Raw genomic sequence first — 14,433 nt, forward strand, 5'->3', positions numbered from 1 at the left:
GAAAACAAATCTTAGAAATTATTTATCTTCATTAGATCTTGGATGTTTGTTTAAAGTCTGCCTAGAATTAGCTTTCATGTTAGACATTTAAAAAGTCAATTTACCTCGTGAAAACATCTTTTCATTAGCTTTAGGTTTTCTTTAGGCTTTCTGCTTTCTCAGACACATCTATGGAAGTTATTTCTATAGACAAAGATTAATTTTCCCTTGCTTTCTATGCAGCTGTTCTGACAAAGGTGTCATACCAACAGGGAGTTTCCCCCACTGTTCTAGGCTTTGGGTTAGCCTGTAACTCCAAGGTATTAATGTAAGCGAAACATCTGTACTTGCATAAAATCTTTTAAATAAAACCTGATTTATTTATTAGCAATGCATTATTTTGGTCAAGTGTTACTGTACTTGACATGAGAATTATCAAATGAAATTCTGTGGCCTGCATTTGGCAGGTTAATCCTATTTGTTTCCTCTTAACTTGGAAAGACAAGTTATTTTCTTGGGACCAGGAATAACACTTTGGAAAGCATCCATTTCTATAAGTTTCTTCATATTAATCAATATATGACACCATAAACTGTTTTCAGCATAGGTGACAGACATTTAAACTGTAGATGGGAGTTTCTTCTCCAGTGTGTTTTGAGCTTTTTGTTTTGTTTTGTTTTCCCTGCTGAAGCAAACTAACCACTTGCATACAGGTGCTCAAAGAGGTTTCAGAGAAACTACACTGATGATAGTATGTAGAAAAAAATAATCTCAGTAAAGGTTGATGAAGCTTTGTCAGCAAAGACTGAGCAAAGCATTAAAACTAACTCATTCTCTATCCAGACATTATGGAAAAACTAACTCATTCTCTATCTAAATGTTATGGAATTCATAGACTCCTTCACAGAGTACTGGATGAAAAATTATAACAGTTTTCTAGAACAACAGAAAACCAAAGCTACAAATCTAAAGTATTTCAAAAGACACTTTGGTTAACTGGAGTTATGTGTTGTGCCAATTGATCTCTGTTTCTTTCTTGCCTCTCAAAATAAACAGACCATATTCAGCAGTGACCTTAAAATTACCATTAGGGAGATATAAGTCAGAGAACCTTGGACAGCCTTAAGCTATTCTATGTTTATACAATATGTTGTAATTGTTTCACAGTGAGTTTCTGCTTTTTGCACAAGACCACTACTGAACCAGCTCCTGTACCACTATGGATAATTCTGCTGAAATCAATAGAGATACTGAGGCATAAAACAGCCACATGAAAAGATCAGATTCTAAATTAAAATATTTAATGTAGTCAAAGTATAAAACAAGCAATAGTCAAGATCAATTAAGCAACCCAACTTTGAGTTGCAAGAAAATTGGGCTTTTAATATATGTATGGGAAAACTATGTAAAATTCTTTTTTAATTAATAGATACAAAAAGAAACTCACATGCAAATACGCTGTATCATGGTGTGTAATTACTGAAAATCTCACATCTTTCCAAATCAATGGTGTCAATAGGCTGTTTTTTTAAAAAAGAAGGAACTTTCACCTTTTGATAGAAGTGAGATTTTGAGCTTGTCTGAGCGTAACATGCATGAGAGTTTACTATATAATTTTCTTCACCAATTAGCATTTGTGTTATGTAAATTTGGTAAAGCAGTTGAAAGCTAAAATCTCAAATGAAGTTTGCATCCAATTGCACTATTGCAAAATGCTTCTATCACTGTTGTATCACTATATATTTCTTATGCCAGAGAAAATCTGACTCAGAAGACCAATATTTGCCTTAATCTACCTTTTCCTGACCAGCAATTTTAAGCCATCTACACAGACAGAATATCTCCATCCTGGAGTGGTACACTCTAGTCATATTACATTGTTCATCTGAGCTTTTGCTCTACGAATAGGATACATCCATGCTGGTCTCTCAATTCCCAGAGCAAAAGGAAGCTACTCAGTTTATGAATCATAATATGTCTTGAGATACAAATGCTTGCCAGAAAGGAGAAACGAACTAAATTAAAGCATCAACAGTGCAAAATCTGTGCTAATGAGAACTACAGTATTTAAAGCACACACTGATATGTAAAAAGGTGTTACATCTAATAGATGCCAACATAAATAAAAATAGGTCAGTATTGTCTTAAAATGAAAAAGCTGGTTATGTCAAAATTTCAAATATCAAAAGTAACTCTATCAGAAATCATCATGGCGCTGTTCCATGGTCTCAGTTTGGTATTTAGCATTTCTATTGGTACCTTTACAATAATCCTGAAACGTGTTTGATTTTTTTCTTGCTTCTGGTATTCAGAATACACTATATGTCCTTACTTTTATTCATAACAAACAGTGAATCACTTATTATGCAAATCTCCAATATTTCTTGGAGATGAAATTCAGTGAGCCCATACCATTTCAGCAACTCAGGAACCATTCCGCTTAGAAGATTTTCCAATAGAAACTTATCGCACAGGCCATGTTATTTTGACTACTATTACACATATATACTATTACACACAGATATATGTAAGTATTGCTTATTATTTAGTGTACATGGTCCAGCACACTTTGAAATTAACTTTATTTGGAGGAAAGCTGCACTGTTACATTTTAACTACTTAAACATCATGAAGACCAGATCAATTAGTGCTAATGGTGGTGAATAGAGTTGTGTAAATTATGATTTTGGGTGGATGGTGACATAAAAAAAATTAGGAAAAGCAGCCAGTAGAATGCTTGCATTTCTCAAAAAAAAAAAGGAGGGGAGGGAAAGTAACTTATGGTCAAATAAAATGCTGTTTGACACACAGTAAAAGCATGTTTCATTTAGAGGTTAATTAACTTCTGAATGAATAGAGGTCAATTTAGGCATAAAACATAACATCATGAGCTTTCAATTTAATATTTCTTCCCAAACCCCTTTTTTCCATATGTATTATTTCCTACCCAAAAAAATGTACAATAGAGAAAAAAAAGAGAATAAGAAAAATACCAAAAAAATTTTTGTGAAATATGCAGAATTGAACAAAATAGGCAATTGCATTTGTACCTCATAAATCTACAGGTAAATTATATCAATTGTGAAAAAAAATCAGTAAATGTCCAGTATATTTGACAGGTTTAAAATTGGCAATTACTGAAGAAACAGTGCTGGTTTATTTTACTCATTATTAAAAGTTATATATTTAGTGCTCCGTGCTAAAAAAGTTAGGTTTGCAAAGTATGACAGAAGAACTCAGTTCTATAAAATGCTAAGTTAAAAGGAATATTGGGCTATTACTATGTGTAGACACAACTGAGCCAAGTCTGGTTATGAAACTCAAGAGAATTTGGGGAGTATCCATGTTGAAAACTACTCTTGTGAGTAGTATAGTTCAGGATTTTGTTTATCAGCTAGGAAGCAGGAGGCCATTTCAAGAGGTAACACCACAGAAATCTCAAAAACAAAAAGCATCATATAGTTCAAAACAACTTGTCCTCCTTACAGTCTGAATTGAGGTGTGTTTTTTTTCCTCTAGATGTGCCTTAGCAAGATGATCTTCATTCAGTGAAGAATCTGTGATTCTTCTGTGAATCTATTTGTATTCTCTCTGAGCCAACTGAATTATGTTCAGAGGCTGCTTTTATCTGAATTTGTAAATGATGATGTTTAGGGCCCACATAATATTCAGAACTTCATTCTTGTTCTTCCCTCTATTAAAGGGACTTTTAAAGGCATTTTAAAAATTACTTGGTATTGAAATGAGAAAAAAGACTGTGTATTTAGTTTCATTATCAAATTTATGTGTATAAGCCGCAAAGTAAAATTTGCTTTTTATTGTTGCTTTCTGATATAAAAAGAAATTTCCTCACTCTCTGAAACAAAAAGTCTGCAGAAGGGTATGCCCCTTTGCGTTTCATTGCTTTTTGGAGAGCAGAAGGGAGCAGAGGAGGAAAGGTTCAGTATTCCATTTAAAAGTACAGGATTTGATTTTTCTTTTCTTTGGGAGAGGAATGCTGATTTGCGAAGAACTTAAAAGAAGCTTTCTCATAATTTAGAAAAGATTCTGCTAAATTAACAACAACAACAACAACAAATCAGCTTTCCCACCAGAGACTATTATAAAAATTTTACCACATCCAGGAATGTATCTAGTTTCCCAGTTACAGCCTGGAAAACTATATTTCTAAAGAAATCTGAACAAAGCACAATGGCTGTTGTAGTTCTTCTTTTAAATTGTATACAGAGCCAACAGTACTGACTCCTCTATTTAGACTGCCTATCACTTCTCATTATGAAAAAAATCTCATTGTACAGATGAGTCAGGGGGAAAGGGTTGTTTAATTTTAAAGACCTATAAACATGCCATGATTGCAACAGGGAACATGAAGTTGGAAACAGCAGTAGCTGTCAGGTATGTGTCTTATTAAGCATATCAAATAATACCACTGGTTTGCCATCTTATTTGTGATCCTTAATGACACTGCAATAGTGGTGAAGAGAAAGTAAAGTAGGAAGAACCTGCAACACAGTACACAGTTACACAGTCATAGTTCTGGAGTTATAGTAAATATGAATTCAATAACTTATATGTGCATGAGGGAAAAATAAGGAAAAAAGTGGAAGATTTGTAGAGGTGGATGACTGAAAGGAATCTGGGAATTTTTTTTGGCAAGAAACTGGTAATAAAGTATTAGAAAACACTGAGGCTGAACTAACCAAAGATGGTCAGCAATTTGCAGCAGGCTATTCTGCAGAAAAAATAATGTCATGTAGTGCTGCAACCAGTTTCCAGTGAGCTTTCTGCCATTATGCATTAACAAAATATCCATAGGAAGATATGATAACCTCCTTTGAAGTCCTTACGATCTATTTTTAGATGTAACAGTGCATACAGCAAACACAGAAAGAGAAACTGAGGGAAAGGTACATGACAATACAAAGCAAATTCTATTTACTAATTCTTTTTTAATGCTATTAACATATATGCTTTCCTTGAACTAAAATGTGTTGCAAAGCTGATTAAAACTGTGTGGGAAATGTTTGCTTGTCTTGCGAAAGCTAGAAAACACCTATGTTTCCACATTTCACATTTTGCATGAAAGTCTTTTAAGTGTTTATTTATTTGTTTTTAATGAAAGAAGAAAAGGAAGCTCACACAGAATAGGTGCTGAGCTCAGGCAAAGACTGGAAGTCCCAAGTTCAAGTCTCTGTTAAAATTAATGTTTGTTTATACAAAGTATAAACAGGGAAGAAGAGAGAATATTCCTATAGCACAGCACTCAGTGGCTTGCTGGCTAAGGTTTTATCTGTGATGTGAAAGACAGGAGATCAAAACCCTCAGTGGATCAGGAAAAACAGACTTGAATCTGACTCACCCAGCACTGGCAGGCTCTTTGCTGTAGCCGCTGGAACACTGTTTATTCAGACAATCTCACCCTCCTCCCTCAGAAAAAACTTTATCTTTGTTAAAACCTTTCTGACAAAACTAGCATATATTTTACAGTGAAGAGTGCTGGTTTCAAAACATTGACCTTTTCAAGTGAAGACTCGTTCTGTTGACATATTACTGAGTAATTTTAGAGCTGTATCACTAACCTGTAAGAAATGAGTAGTTTGTTGCAGCTTCACGGGTTTTGTTATTTTCCTTTTCAGGAGGAAAACCTAGAAGGAAAATACAAAAAGAGTTAAGGTGGGAAAATCAGTCTAAATAGTGTAATGCCTTAACACCATGGAATTTCAAATTCCAAAAAGCAGTTCAAACTCTGAAGCCACTATATTATAAAACAACTAAAACCTTCCCTGCTGAAATTCTATACACTTTTAAAACTCTCCATAAATGTGTTGTGACTCAAATCAGCTAGATCAGAATTTGCATTTATTTAATGAAAAATCACCCATGTATCTTGGCAGTACATTTGCAATGTTGTCTGTTTGCTCTTTTAAAAGTAAGTAGGGTAGGATAAAATATTATAGTAGGTATTTATCATGATTCCTCCAGAAAGTGCTCTTACTTGGACAACAGACAGGAAAGGAAATGAGAAAGCATGTGACATGAACAGTATCTTGGGCTGTTTGCCATTGATTTTTCTAGCATAAAGTAATAAAAATAGTAACCTGATTTAAAAAATAGATGAAATTAACATTCTTCTCTTTCAGTTCTTTCAAAAAGTTTATTTTCGTGATGTAATCCTGTTATGAATCTTAAAAAAAATGTTGTAGCAATGTGCTTACACTTGTGTCTGTGTGTGTATAATGCTTTCTTTCACCAAAAATATCTCAAAGAGGTTTATAATGAATCTGTAATTAGGATATATAACTTCACTATTGAAATGTGGCTACCTATTGAGTAGAGAATGACTTGCACCTTTAATTTCATTTTGCAAATCATTTAAATAAATGTTTACATATGCAACTACTTCCCTTAAATCTGTGGGACTGTTCATATGCCCAGTACTGAAAACAATCTATTTTACAGGCTCTGAGAGTTAACATCATCATGTACAGCAGCTGAATTCAGACAGTTCACCTCATATCACAAAATGGAGGTGAGGAAATCTGGTCAATAACCTAGAATAAATTATCTCTTTCAAAGAGAAGCACAGGAAATCTGATATTTAATATATAGCAGACAGAATTTTTATTTTGAAGGGTTTATCTAAGGTGAAAGTCTCAACTGTCTGAAACTTGATCACCCTGGAAGGAGGAAAGACTGTTGCCTGCCCAGACTAGAGAACTTAAAATTTCCAAATATGAATCCTTTTATAACTGTATGTTAATATGCTTCTTTATTCTTTCCAGGAGCATTCTTAAGTAAAATTATTTTATAAAGAAACCCCTAATAATCATTAGACATGGTGTTTGAAAAAGACAGCCCTCACGAAGGGGTCCAGATTGACTGTAGTTGAGGAATATAATCAGTTGTACTAGATGATTGTCATAGGTCCGCTCCAACTGAAATATTCCATTATTCTGTTTTATTCCATTCCATTCTAGTATGAGGACTTCCCAGTGAAGGGTGGCAATGTTGCTCTGTCCCAGTGGAAGCAGGGCAGAAAGAACATCTACAATGGTGCTTTTCTTCTTTTTCCTTTAATCTCTTTTTTAGATGATAAAGTAACATAGCACCTTCTCCTGAAAAACCTTGAAAAGCATAAATACCCTCAAATTTCTGCCGGAAAGTAGCGTATATTTTAAGTGTGTATTTCTGTGAGGCCTCCAGCCTGGTTTGAGAAAGCAAAATCTAGAGCATTCGCTCTGGATGCAGGGAAGTTTGGTTCCCCCTCTGGTCTCTGCCAGAATATTTGTCCTGTAAATGTACTTAATCATTTAACCCTGTCTTGTTTTTCTCTACCATTTTCTGTCCTGTCTAATTAGATTATAAACTCTGTGTTTGTCTCATATGTTTTGTAAAATGTCTGGCACAAAGGGCCACTTATCTCAATTGACCCACTAAGTGCTGCCAAAATGCAAATGATATGGGTGCATCCTGATGTGACAGTATTTCACCTTAATGTGACATGAGAGGCTGGTTCTATATGGTGCACTTTAATTTAGCACTGAGAGGAGAAACAAACTGCTGGTATGAAATTGGGAATGTAAGAGGGAATAGTAGGGAATAGGATTGAGCAGTGGATGAAAAGTACAGGAAAATAAATCAAACCTCTGTTAAAACCAACCAGAGATTCCAGATCTGGAAAAGTGCTAGTTACTTTGCTTGGCAACCATTTACATGCTCTGCTGTGGCATTTGCCTCCACGCACAGAATATTATAGATCTGAGGGCGAGCACAAGAACTTTTCAGCCCAAGGGATGCATGAGCTGTAATCTCACCTTTTGTCTGTTGACAAGTACGCATGTGTTTTTCACAGCTTCTGCTAATGATCCATCTTTGCAGACTTTATCTAGAACGGGATTTAAGGGAGATGGCAGTTAGTTATGATATATGAAAATTCACTTGGCTCATTGCTTTTCCTATGTGCTAAATTACTCTCTGTGAATCGTAAAGATTCCCGTTACAGACTCTTCAGTTACAACTGGGAATGCACCCCTCACTTCCAGTAGAGGAGACTGAATTCTGTCTTGTGAAAGAATGGACATTTTTCACTTCTCATTTGCAACAGCATCTCCAAGCGCTGAACTGCTCAGCTCACCATACCAAGAATCCTGACAGTCTGTGTTCTACTTAGGTCTTATAAAACCACAAAGTTGTACTGTGTTTTCTTCTAAGTGGTGGGCCATATAGAGGGCAACAGCCAGGTCCTACTCCAAGAATGCAGTTCAGCTAAATAAAGTAAGTCCTGGCTGTGGCTGTAAAGCTATTTCCTACAAGGAATTGGTATAAAAAAGACTCCCACCAAACAAAAAACGCTGAGCCATCTGAAAATACAGCACAATGTTGAACAGGTTCCTGAAACAGTTCTGAGAAAAGTAGTAATACCATAAGCAGTATGGCCCTGTCAGTGCAGTTTTTCTCTGCAGAATGAATTATCCAGGGCACTGGACCTCACTAATGCAGTTGTATTGATTTTGAGACCTTGCTAGCTTGGGTATCCTTACGCAGCACAATGCTGTGTGTGAATTCTTAGCGCCCATTCTCAGGGCATGCAATTAATGCGTCATTGAGTCTTAACTGTCTCCAAAGATGATTATTTTCCTTAAAGCTCTGCCTTTAGAAAACAAAAACAAACAAAAAAACCAACCAACCACAACCCCAAAACATACTGCTTAAGTTTTATTTCCAACCCTCCACAAAGAAGTTTGCAATACTGTATATGGAATTTACAATTATAATTACAATTATAATTATCATTTATTGTTAGAAGCTACTAGGAAGATACGTCAATGATTTAGAGAAATTCATTCTACCAGAATGGAAAACAGGAAAACAGATCTGACCAACAACTCTCCAAACTGTTGGGTGGTGAACACATGTGAGAGGGAAAGGAAATGCCCCAGTCAGGGAGTTCTTCAGAGAAGGACTCAAAGCCCACACCTGGGCCAGCGAGGAGTGTGGGGCAGATCCATCCATCAGGTGAGGGGCTGAGAACCCAACATCAGCACTGGATGTGGGGGAGCAGTTACAGAGGGGCTGTTCTTCTCAGATCTACCTGGAGCAGATCACAGAATGGTTGGGGTTGGGGTTGAACGGACCTCTGGAGATCATCCAGTCCAACCCACCTGCTAAAGCAGGTTCACCAGAGCAGATCACACAGGAATGTGTCCAGGCAGGTTTGAATGTCTCCAGAGAAGGAGACTCCACAACCTCTCTGGGCAGCCTGGTCCAGGGCTCTGGCATCTCAAAGGAAAGAAGTTTCTCCTCATATTCAGGTGGAACCTCCTGTGCTTCAGTCTGTGCCCGTTGCCGCTCATCCTGTCGTTGGGCACCACTGAAAGGAGTCTGGTCCATCCTCTTGACACCCACCCTTGAGATATTTATAAACGTTGATGAGATCCCCTCTCAGCTTCTCTTCTCCAGGCTGAACAGACCCAGTGCTCTCAGTGTCCCTTCGTAAGAAAGGTGCTCTAGGTCCCTCACCATCAGATGCAGCTCACGAATGTCAATTTCATGTTAACTTAGTCCGAAAAAAAAAAAAAAAAAAAAAAAAAAAAGTCCTCGGAAGAGAACAGTCCGCGCCGCAGCGTGAACCTGTCAGTAACCAGGGGCGATGACCAGGCACTTGCTCCACGGGAGCACTGAACCTCACACGACAAACCCCGGGGCTCCCCCGCCCCGGCACTCGGAGCCTTCCCCGAAGCGCCCCACCGCCTCCTCACGGCCCCTGCCTGCCGCGCCCCCGCTCCCCGAACAGCGACGGCGGGGCTGCCGCTCGCTCCCACCGTCTCCTCACGTCCTCAGCCGCACCCGCCCCCCGCGCGCCCCAGCCCGCCCAACGGCCGCCCTCGCGCCTTGCCCAACGGCCGCCCTCGCGCCCCGCCCCCGCCCAACGGCCGCCCTCGCGCCTTGCCCAACGGCCGCCCTCGCGCCCCGCCCCCGCCCAACGGCCGCCCTCGCGCCCCGCCCCGGGCGCCGCGGAGGAGGAGGCGGGGCCGCGCGCGAGGGCCCGGATGGAAGCGGCGGGGCGCGAGGCGGCGTGACCCCTCCCCGCCCGGAAGTGCAGCAGCGGCGGCGGCAGGAGCGGCGGCAGCGGGGCCGTACGGGAGCCGCGAGGTGCCGAGCGCGGGGGAGGGAGGGAGGGAGGAGCGGGCGGGCGGGCGGCAGTGGGTCTCGGCGCGGCGCAGCGATGCGGCTCCGCCACCGCCCGGCCTCGCCGCTTCCGCCTCCCGCCGGCCACCGGTGACCGCCACACCTTCCCCCACCCCGGCAGTATGAGACCCGCCGCGCCGCCCAGCCAGCGCCGCGCTCCGGTACGTACCGGCCCGGGCCGGGGCGGGGGGAGGGCAGCGAGGGAGGCGGCGGGGGCGCTGCCGGGTGGCGGGGAGGCCTTTGTTGTGCTGTCCCCTGCCCGGCGGGGCGGGCCCGGGTCCCCCTGCCCAGGGCATCGGCCCTTCCCCCGGCTTGGCTCTGACGAAGCCTCCTGGAGCCGGTGCGGGCCCGGAGGGGCTTGTGGCTGGTGGTGTCCCCACGTATGTAATCCATACCTTGGGCAGGACGCGCTTCGTAATGGGCTCTGCAGGCCCTGGCATGAGCGCTCTCAGCATTCCCACAAAACAACCACTAACGCTTTATTTTCCGCGTGCGCTCCTATTATCTTAAACTGCGATGTGACAGTTTGTTTGGGGAAGTTCTCGTCTTGTCAGGAAAAAAAAAAAAAAAATGGGGGTTTGGGCTCCTTTTCTTGGGCTGTGGCAAACTTTGGAGGACGCTGTGGCAGCGGGTGAACAATGTTGCGAAGCTCCTGGTTGATTCACGGGTTCTGCGCGCACCATTTCCTACGTGGTCAGGAAGTGGAGTTGACTAACGCGGGTTTGCACCTGGTGATGTCATCTGAAATTCGCGGGGGTCCGATGAAATTTGCGTCATTTTAGAGCAGTTTGAGAACAGTAGTAGCTGAGAAGGAGCATAAAGAATGGCAAAAAGCAAAACAAAGAAAACATTGTGAGCGCTGTTAATGAGTTCACAATATTTTTTAACTGCAGTGTACTAGAAATCAACAGTTTATTTTAAAATGTACCTTTGCTTTGTGAAGATACTCTTACCTCCTTTTCTAAAATGGTGTTAAGAGCTATAAAAATAGCATTTGAACAAAAAGGATTGTTTCTAACCTCCTGCCAGGAACAACAATCTATGAGAGTCAAGCTGGGTCATTCCTTATTCTTATCAGTTCTGCAGGATGCATTATTCTGATAACTATCCCATATGGTTGGAAGAATTTGTACCACAGTGGTGCTGAAGCTGAGCCTTTTGTATGACTGCCAAAGCATTTCATTTAACTTTTTTTTTCTTTTGTAGAAAAGGTTTTGTTCCTTTTTCCATTTTTACTAAAAAAAAAAAAAAATATATCTGGAAATAAAAATCCTTTTGTAGAGGGTTGCTTATTAGTCACTGTCACTTCTGAAGGTATTTTACCTGACTTCTCTGGGCCTTCTGGGATGTGTGATTAGGACAAACAGATGTTTGTGGAGGATTTCCAGTGTGTGTGTACTGCCTAGGATTTTTACCCCACTCTATAAGGGGATATTTGCTTGGGAAAGGGAAAATAATTTTAAAACAGTATGTGTTTTATATATAAAGCTGCAAACATGGCAGGGTTTGGTGTATCACCAGGAACTACTTTTAACTCTCTTCTGGAAACCCGAGATTTTAAATATCCAGAAATATCCTTGGTGTTATATTGCCTTGAAACAGCTTTCTGCCAAACTTTTAACTTTGGTACTCTGCAGTCTGCTTTTAAACTGTCAGTGAAAATAAAGAATTACATTCTGAGCTTGCATAGGCGTCGTGAGCTACTTGTTGCTATTAAAAACTTCTATATGCTATAGACAAATATGAAATGAATTTGAAAAGCCACCAAGTTTTTTCTGGTCTGATCACTGATTTCAGCTGTCAATGTGTACTGCTTACAGTTCTTGAATGTTCAGTTGAAATCACATATTACAAAACTACTTTATTCTACCTTTTTCTATATGCTGTGTTTATCTGCTAGTTTTTGTGCCTTTGAGAGCACCTAAACAAACATACAGGAGAAAGAATGAGACCAGTTGTCATTAACAGCAGAAGTTCAAGTGGAAAAGAAATAGCTGAGGGCAGTAGTAGGTAGTGAAGACTTACACGTAGATCTCATTGACTTCTTTTTTTATTTGTTCTTCCTTAGTTTTGTCTGCATTTGTTTTTTCCCACTTTTTCATATACAGTTTCTGCATATCTGCCTTATCTGTGCACTTTTTCCTTTCTACATCGTATGCCCTTGTAGAAATGACTGTAGTTACAAATTTGTCCTGTTGATTTTTGTTTCCAGGTTCTGGTGTGTGTTCAGAGCCATTTTGGTCTGGGTTTTTGTTGTTATGCGTTTGTTTTTGTTTTCATGTTGAAGACAAGTGGGTGTTTGTGGTGTTTTTTCCATCAGTTTTTTGTGACAGGCTTATATGGGCATTTCTGACTCTGTGAAGGGCGGTCTGTGACATGCTGCTTCCTGTGTATTTGGCAAAACGTGGTTAAGAGTAAGGAAACCTAAATGAGATTGTTACACTCAATAAAAGCAGTAACCTAATACTTGTAATCATAAGATCCTGTGAACTTCAAAATACTGTGGTGTGAATCAAAACAAGAAGACTTTGAAAAGTGTCACTGTCATTCCCTTCAGGCTTTTTTTTTTTTTTTTTTAAGATCTTCCCTCACTAGCTATGTTAAAGCACTTTGCCTTCTTAAGAGACATGCTTCACATTTCCGTAACAATCTCCATCAAATCAGCTAATGTGCCACGCAGTCATTTAACGACGGGGCAGCAAAACGATACACTGGTGATATATGAACCTGTGTGAATGGTGTAGTTCCAGAAGGCCATGAGCATGGTGAAGCTGGGGGGACAGGCAGCCCTCTCCTGGCTCTGTGGAGATCATCTGACTGTGGGGGAAGAGCAGCTGGGCAGCCAAACGGGCTCTGTGTTTTGTCACATGTGTCCTGAGCCCTTCATTTTTAGGACAAAATAGAAGGCCCTTGCCTCAGCACTTGTCTGATGCCTGCTCCATCTCGGCAGAGATGTCCTCTGCAAGAGGATTTCATACCTTGGTTCTTGGTTTGCTTTCTTCCCTCTGCAAAATGCATGCATATTCACAGGAGGTTTCTTCCTTGCTTTGATTTCTGGAGAACCTTTCTTGTTTATGTCCTTGTGGTGCTTTGCTTCTGCTTCTTCTTGTCCCAACAATATCAGAAGGACTTGTATTGGAACTGTCTTTTCAAATGGAAGTAGGAAATCTCACCTTCAGTTTGTGCTTAGTACTTGAGGGGAGAGTCGTTGCAGCTGTGTGGGGGGTGGAGGTATTTTCATAGTGGCAATTTAGATGCCGTAGTAGTTGCTACTGAGAGGAGACCGTCACTTGCCCTAGTTCAGTGCATTTCTTAAGTAGTGTGTATACTATGTTATAGAGTGTGTACGGTGTTGCATAAATGTTTCATTTTTGGGGTAGTGTTTTAGCTGTTCAACTTGTGTGGTGAGTCTGAATTTTGGCAGGAGTATATGTCCAATGTTGGAGTAAGCTTAAGCAGAAAATTCCTCGACTTTCATGATCACATTTTACCCGAGTTTAATAGCTTTCCAATGTGTTTTTTGGTAACCTGGTTTCAAAATATTCTTTGTCAGCTATAAAGGTGTTTTAATGTTCTTTACAAGGAATTGCTTTGCAAGCGTACATGTATCTCTCTGAGTTGTTGTGATCAGTGTTTTGCATATAGCATTTAGGAAATATAGTGGAAAGTGAGATACTCTTTCAGCTGATTCAGAAACTCATTGGCATGGAATAATCTAGAGCTCACACATACAAATTCCCCGAATTAAATTACTTATCCTTGATGCTGCCTTATATCTCCCAAAAGCTATCATTTGATTTTTGTGAAAAATACATTTGCCAGTTTTCATTGGTTACTTGTCTTTTTCTTTCCATGGAAATAATCAAAATAGATGACATAAACTGAGTGTAATATGTTATTTCCAGAATTTGACAGTTGCTTTAATGAAAAAGGTAGTTTCTTTTCCATGGTGTGTGTTCAGGGATTAAAGATGGACTAAGTGATTTCAAAATGGGCTTCACATAAAGTCGAATGCTAGGTGAATGGGGAGAAGAATTTCTGTGTTGAGTTCTGAACTCTGTAAAAAACACTGCTGTAAGTACTTGTAGCCTTTTTTATTTTTTTTTAAGCATTGGAAATGTCTAATGTGCTCTCCCTTGATTTCGTTGTTAAATATATAGAATGAAGTTGGTGGGTCTTATGAGAACTTGCAAGATGTTAATTTACTACTTGTGTGTCAGTGAATGTTTAATTAAAAAAAAAAAGTCTCAAAACCCCCAACTTTAG

The 14,433-nt window shown here is 39.9% G+C and overlaps 1 protein-coding gene across 2 annotated transcripts in view; it reads left to right on the top strand.

Annotated features, from left to right (window-relative positions):
* The first annotated feature begins 10,082 nt into the window (after positions 1-10,082).
* SPOPL (speckle type BTB/POZ protein like) overlaps positions 10,083-14,433 on the top strand; it is a 35,427-nt gene continuing 31,076 nt past the window's right edge. The window contains exons 1-2 of one of the 2 annotated variants that reach the window (XM_065638200.1): positions 10,083-10,131; positions 10,289-10,328. The gene's annotated coding sequence lies outside the window, so the exon portion shown is untranslated. Of the gene's footprint in view, positions 10,132-10,182; positions 10,329-14,433 lie in introns of those variants that run through there. The other variant, XM_065638198.1, reaches the window with a different exon arrangement.

This window comes from Caloenas nicobarica, chromosome 6 (genome assembly GCF_036013445.1).
Source record: "Caloenas nicobarica isolate bCalNic1 chromosome 6, bCalNic1.hap1, whole genome shotgun sequence".
NCBI classification, from domain to species: domain Eukaryota; kingdom Metazoa; phylum Chordata; class Aves; order Columbiformes; family Columbidae; genus Caloenas; species Caloenas nicobarica.